This window comes from Somniosus microcephalus, chromosome 19 (assembly GCF_052327205.1).
Source record: "Somniosus microcephalus isolate GS21.2 chromosome 19, FLI_Smic_1.0, whole genome shotgun sequence".
In the NCBI taxonomy this organism is placed as follows: domain Eukaryota; kingdom Metazoa; phylum Chordata; class Chondrichthyes; order Squaliformes; family Somniosidae; genus Somniosus; species Somniosus microcephalus.
In genome coordinates, this window is record NC_141005.1 from 67,496,665 (window position 1) to 67,503,817 (window position 7,153).

Here is a 7,153-nt window from a genome sequence, read left to right on the forward strand (position 1 = left end):
GAGCGGGGAGGGAGGGAGAGAGAGAGCGGGGAGGGAGGGAGAGAGAGAGCGGGGAGGGAGGGAGAGAGAGAGCGGGGAGGGAGGGAGAGAGAGAGAGCGGGGAGAGAGAGCGGGGAGGGAGGGAGAGAGAGAGAGAGCGGGGAGGGAGGGAGAGAGAGAGCGGGGAGGGAGAGAGAGAGCGGGGAGGGAGAGAGAGAGCGGGGAGGGAGGGAGAGAGAGCGGGGAGAGAGAGAGAGCGGGGAGGGAGGGAGAGGGAGAGAGCGGGGAGGGAGGGAGAGAGAGAGAGAGCGGGGAGGGAGGGAGAGAGAGAGAGCAGGGAGGGAGAGAGAGAGAGCGAGAGCGGGGAGGGAGGGAGAGAGAGCGGGAGCGGGGAGGGAGGGAGAGAGAGAGGGGGCAGGGAGAGAGGGGGAGAGAGAGAGGGTGAGGGAGGGAAAGAGTGAAGGGGTGGGAGAGGGAGGGAGAGCTCGCCGCCTTCCTTCCTTCGGCCGCCGCAATTCAAACTTCCCGCCGACCTCACAAAATGGCGGCCGCCCTTCTTCACCCGCCGGGCTCTGAGTCCAGCCCCTTCCCCGGGGTGTCTTCCTCTCTTCTCTATCTCCTTCCCTCACTCTCTCCTCTCTCACTCTCTCTCCTTCCCTCTCTCTCTCTCTCTCTCTCTCTCTCTCTCTCTCTTCCTTCCCCCTCTCTGTCTCTATCCCTCTCTTTCCTTCCCTCTCTCTCTCTGTCTCTCCTTCCCTCTCTCTCTCTCTCTCCTTCCCCCTCTCTCTCTCTCCTTCCCTCTCTCTCTCTCTCCTTCCCTCTCTCTCTCTCTCTCCTTCCCTCTCTCTCTCGCTCTCCTTCGCTCTCTCCTTCCCTCCCTCTCTCTCTCTCTCTCTCTCTCCTCTTCCCTCTCTCTCTCTCTCCTTCCCACACAGATAGACAGACAGAAAAACTCATTTATTTATTTATATATATATATATATAAAAATTATTTCTACTTTTCATAACAACATGCCTTCAAAAAACCCTCAGCACCGCCGGGCACTCCAGCTAGTTTATGTATAAATGTAATGGTGATGAAGTAAATCTAATCTTTACAGTTCAGATGGAATTATCAGGCTGTGAATGTAACCTTCCCTTCAGTGTGTTTTTATTCAATGCAGTGTTGGATTAGTCCGGCCTGTTCCTAATTATTTTTAATGACTAATTACAGCTCAGTCTCTGCCATGTCTGTCTGTGCTGTGTATTTGTGTTGGGGGGGTGGGGCATGCGTATATGAGTGTGTTCAGCTTCGAGTTAGTAATTAGCCTTTTCTGAAGGTTCTTTTGAACAGCTCGCGCCTGTCTTCATGAATATTGCAGAAAGTATTCTGACAACTTGCCCTCCTTAATGAACCTCACCGTGTTCTTTGGTCTGTAAAGACTGGATTTGTCAGACGTGCAGTCGGCCTGGAACAGCTGCTGTCTTCGTTGTTCCATAATGTTGTTTATGTCATTCAGGTATCTCACCGAGCTTTGTGTTTTTATGCTGATGCTACATATTCTTTTAATGAGCCTTCTGAACAAACAACGGTTTGGTCATGGGAGCTTCTAGTCTCCTCTGCTGTGATAGAGCTGCACCTCCAGCCCTTAGAAAACACCATTAGGGAAGCCATCCATCCCCATCAATCCTAAAAGCTGGCAGTGGTATGTCGCCGACCCACAGGAGATCGTTTATTGTGTTGTTTTAGAACATTTTCCACGCAGCTATTAACATCAGGCCCTCACTCACAAAGGAGGAAGAAGTAGCTGGGTTCCTCCCTTTCCTTGATGTATTCGCAGAAAATGGGAGGTAGTTCAGTTAAAACATCAGTATATACTGTAAACGGATATTCAATATTCTGGTGCCCATGGCTGTGAACCATTCTGTCTCGCCTCATTGAACAAAACAATTGCCTCTCTTCCACAGATTCAAATTGTTTTTCACTTTCCTGAAAAATAGAGGCCCAAACAATTGAGGTTTTCCACTAATCAGGAATAACTTTTCTTGGCAAACTTCCATCTCCCAACAAGTTCCCTGCATTACATCAGCTCCTGATGAGTTGCCCACATCAGTTCCTCAGACAAACCAAATATTGAATATTACAATTCATTGAAGACAATAATTGGCAAACAAAAGGAATCCTCGAAATGGGATTAGAGAACCTGTTTGAATGAACTTCCAAGATCCTGTCATTAACCCAAAAGATAAAGTCAATGGGCAACTGAAACACCATTGTGTACCCCTCCCTACACAGTGAACTGAGTGCTAGGATAGATGTACCAATAGAGATGCAAAAAGCCCCCAAAATAACTCCGGTGGTCAGCATTTCTTATTTGGTCTTTTCAATTTTCTAATCTTTTCTCCTAAACATAGGAACAGGAGGAGGCCATTCAGCCCTTCGAGCCCGTTCCACCATTCAATCAGATCATGCCTGACCTGTGCATCAACTCCAGTTTCCTGCCATTAATCCATATCCTTTGCCGAACAAAAATCTATTGATCTCAGTCTTGAAAATTTCAATTGACCCAGCATCCAGAGCTTTTTAGAGGGATTTTTGTGTGACGTGCTTCCTAATTTCACTCCTACTAGCCTAGCTGTAATTTTAAGATTGTGCCCCCTTGATTCTCTCTCAAGAGGAAAAAGTTTCCCTGTATCTACCCTATCGAATAGCTTTATAATTTTAAAGACCTCAGTTAGATCACTCCAAACCTTTAAAACTCAAGGGAATACAAGCAAGTTTATGCAACCTGTCCTCATAATTTAACCTTTTAAGCCCCTGGTGAATCTGCGCTGTACCCCCTCCAACGACAGTACATCTTTCCTGAGGTGCGGTGCGCAAAACTGAACACAATACTCCAGATGGAGTCTGACCGAGGCTCCTCCCACAGTCCAAAGATGTGCGGGGTTAGGTTGATTGGCCATGATAAAAATTTACCCTTAGTGTTAGGGGGATTAAATACGTGGGGTTACGGGGATAGGGTGGGATATGTGTCGGTGCAGGCTTGATGGGCCGAAATGGCCTCTATCTGTACTGTGAGGTTTCTGTGATTTCTGTGATTCTGTGAACTGAAGCATAACTTCCTTCCTTTGTTTTCTAGCCCCAACATTCCATTAGCGTTTTTGATTACTTTTTGTACCTGAGCACTCATTTTTAGTGATTTGTGTACATAGACACCCAAATCCCTTTGCTCCTCCACAGCTCCTAGTCTCTCGCCATTTAGCAAATATTGCAGAAAATATTCCCGACATTCAACTCTATCCACCACTATTTTGCTCACTCACTTAATCTGTTTATGTCCCTTTGTAACTTCCTGCTCCAATCTACATGGCCATCCACAGAAATCCACCCCCAGCATGAATTCAAGAGAGAAGGAGAAGGGGAGGATAAACAAATTGGAGCGATGGAAATAAAATTCCTTCTTCCACTGCCCTGACTTTCTGTACTGAAAGGTGTCAGTCGTGGCTCAGTCATAACACTCGCCTCTGAGTTAGAAGATTGTGTGTTCCACTCTGGAGACTTGAGCACATAATCTAGGCAGGCACCGGAGGGAATTTTAACCTCAGAAAACGGATGGGTTGGGGTCTGGTGGGAGGTTAAAGAGTTAAAAAACGGAATCCCGATCCCAACCCACCTCCAAACGGCGCTTTTAACGGAGGTGGGCAGCCATTCCGCCACCCATTTAAATATTATGAGGCTGGCTTGCAAATTTAACTCTGGCTGGTCAGGTTTCCTGGGCCTCAGGGAACCCACTAGCTAAAGGAAGGTGAGGACTGCTGGATCCAGGAGGTAAGTGCCTTTCCACTTACCTCCTGGATCCAGCATCCCTGCCCTTTCCCACCCACCCCCCCCGCGATTGGACAACCCCCCCCACGATTGGACAACCCCCCCCCCCACGAGGCCTCCGATCTCCGTCCCCGGCCTCTGGCCCCCGATTGTCCTGCGGCTCGATCTGGCCACCCCCTCCGATCCTTCCCCACTTCTTCTCTGTGGCCTAGTGCCGCAGACCTATCCGCCCACAGCCAGCCAGCCACTTCACCTGGCTGGCTGTGGGCAGCAAACCGCTTTCTAATGCTAATCAGGCCCTGCCATTAAATTTAGCAGGGCCTGCGGGAAGGGAAACCCATTCTTGCAGGTTTCCCGACCCCTTTCTAGCCCCCCCACCCCCACTCCTGACCCACCTCCAGATTAAGATTCTGGCCTCTGTCTCAGTGCAGTACTGTGGGAGTGCTGCACTGTGGGAAGCGCCATCTTTCAGAGAGAACGTCAAACCAAGGCCCCATCTGCCTTCCCGATTTGACTTAAAAGACCCCATGGTACTATTTGAAGAATAGTGGGGGAGTTCTCCCAGTGTCCTGGCCAACATTTATTCCCTAACCAACACCTTAAAACTGATGTTCTGATCATTTATTTTATTGCTGTTTGGGGAACATTGCTGTGCGCAAATTGGCTGCCACGTTTCCTATATTAAGATCTTCTTATGGAGGCAGAGAGCATGCCTGTGGTACTAAATTAGTACTTTGCATCTGTTTTCACTAAAGAGGAGGATGCTGCCAATGTCTGAGTAAAGGAAGAGGTAGTAGAGAAAGTGGATAGGATAAAAATAGAGAAAGAGGAGGTACTTAAAAGGTTGGCAAAAGTAGAAAAGTCGCCCAGTTCAGATGGGATGCATGAGGGAAGTAAGGGTGGAAATTGTGGAGGCTCTAGCCACAATCTTCCAATCCTCCTTTGATATGGTGCCAGAGGACTGGAGGATTGCAAATGTTACACCCCGGTTCAAAAAAGGGGAGAGGGATAAAGCCAGCAATTAAAGCCCAATCAACTCAACGTCGGTGGTGGGAAAACTTTTAGAGACATTAATCCATGACAAAGTTAATTAGCACTTGGAAAAATATTATGAGTTAATAAATGAAAGCCAGCACAGATTTGTTAAAGGCAAATTGTGTTTGACTAACTTGATTGAGTTCTTGGATGAAGTAACAAAGAGGGTGGATGAGGGAAGTGCAGTTGATGTTGTGTATATGGACTTTCAAAAAGCATTGCTAAAGACTTGTTGGCAAAATTTAAACCCATGGGATTAAAGGGGCAGTGGCTGTGGATATGAAATTGGCTAAGGGACAGAAAGCAGAGAGTAGTGGTGAACGGTTGTTTTTCAGACTGGAGGAAGTGTGCAGTGGTGTCCCCCAGGGATTAGTATTGGGACTACTCTTTTTGATGTATATTAATGACCTGGACTTGGGTGTACAGAGCATGATTTCAAGGTTTGCAAATGACACAGAACTCAGAAATGTAGTAAACAGTGAGGAGGATAGTAATAGACTTCAGGAGGACATAGACAGACTTGTGAAATGGGCAGACACATGGCAGATGAAATTTAATGCAGAGAAATGTGAACTGATGCATTTTGGAAGGAAGACTGAGGAGAGGCAATATGAACTAAATGGTATAAATTTAAAGGGGGTGCAGGATCGGAGACCTGGGGGTGTATATACACAAGTCTTTCAAGTTGGCAGGACAATTTGATCAGGCTGTTAAAAAGCCATATAAGATCCTTGACTTTATAAACAGAGGCATAGGGGTCGATTTTCCTGGAGCCGTCAGGCAGGGTTTCAGGCGTGTGGGGGGGGGGCGGGGGAAATCCCGAATTCAGGGGTCCCGACACCATCCTGCCCAAAACCCCGCTCCACGCAAGTTTCAGAGGCGGCGGGTACCCGCCCTGCACTGGGACCCGCCAACCCCAGGCGGGAAGGGATTAGTGCCAATTAACTGCCTGTTAACAGGCAGTTTTTAGCCTAATCCCTATTTTGAGGGGTGTCATGTGGGATTCCCGATGGCTCCAAACCACGCCGGGTTAGAGCAGGTGGGCCGTCGGGTTGAAGGAGTTGGAGGGGTCACGATGTCAGAGAAACTGGGGTTGTTCCCCTTAGAGCAGAGAAGGTTAAGGGGAGAATTGATACAAGTGTTGAAAATCTTTAAGGATATTGCTTGAGTAAATTAGGAGTAACTGTTTCCAGTGGCAGAAGGGTTAGTAACCAGAGGACACGGATTTAAGGCAATTGGCAAAAGAACCAGAGGCGACATGAGGAAAAAAAATTTACGGAGCGAGTTATGATGATCTGGAATGCACTGTCTGAAATGGTGGCAGGTGCAAATGCAAAAGTAACTTTCATGAGGGAATTGGATCATTGCTTGAAGAGGTAACATTTGCTATGGGGAAAGAGCAGGGCAGTGGGTCTAATTGGATAGCTTTCAAAGAGTAGGCACGATGTGCCGAATGGCTTCCTTCTGTGCTGTATGGCTCGATGATTATGACAGTGACTACACTTCAAAAATACTTCAGTAGCTGTGAAGCACTTTGGAACTTCCTGAGGTCGTGAAAAGCGCTATATAAATGTATTCTGTCTTTAAAAGTAGTGCAGTGGTGATTTGACTGTTATGAAAAGCAATCTCCATTATTGGTCACGTGTCATATGAAACATGGATTTCTCTGATGCAGATAAAAATAAACCAGTGAATCACTCCTACCCTGTGCGTGTATGCTTGATAATGGATTAAAGATGTGCAATTTCCCTATAGCAATAATTCTGTTAGGGCTACCTGTTTTCTGTAATAATCCTATTACGGCTTATATATTTTTCCACAGCAGTGACTACCTGGTTTCTTGGCTCTGTTTTTATTTTTGTGGAATTTTCCAATGCAGTCACTTCCATGTTCTAATAATATTGTTTTGCCTAATAAGTCACAGCAACAGTCTTTTCCCCTCTGTGCCAAAGCTTGTTTCTCTCTGGTTTGTGTTACTTGTAGAGGTTCTGTCAGCCTTCCAGTGCACAGCAACAGAACAGTGTAAGGAGCCCCAGGGGAGTGAGGATTTGGCAAAGAGCAGTATTGCATTGTTCTGATATGTAATTGTCATTCCTCTTCAGTTAAAAGGACTTGCCCTCTCTTTGGAGTACTTGGAGTTCTAAAGTTGTGAAAGGTATAAATTTTGGAATTTTTTGATGAGTCATTCGTCATTAGTTATCTCGTATTGGAAGGTTGACTCTCAGTTTGTGAGTAGAAATGAAGCCAAGTCATTCAAATCAACTGAGCTTCCATTGGGGAAAGCGGAAAATTCTGTGCTACCCTAATCTTGCCACCTTGTATAATCTCTCTTTC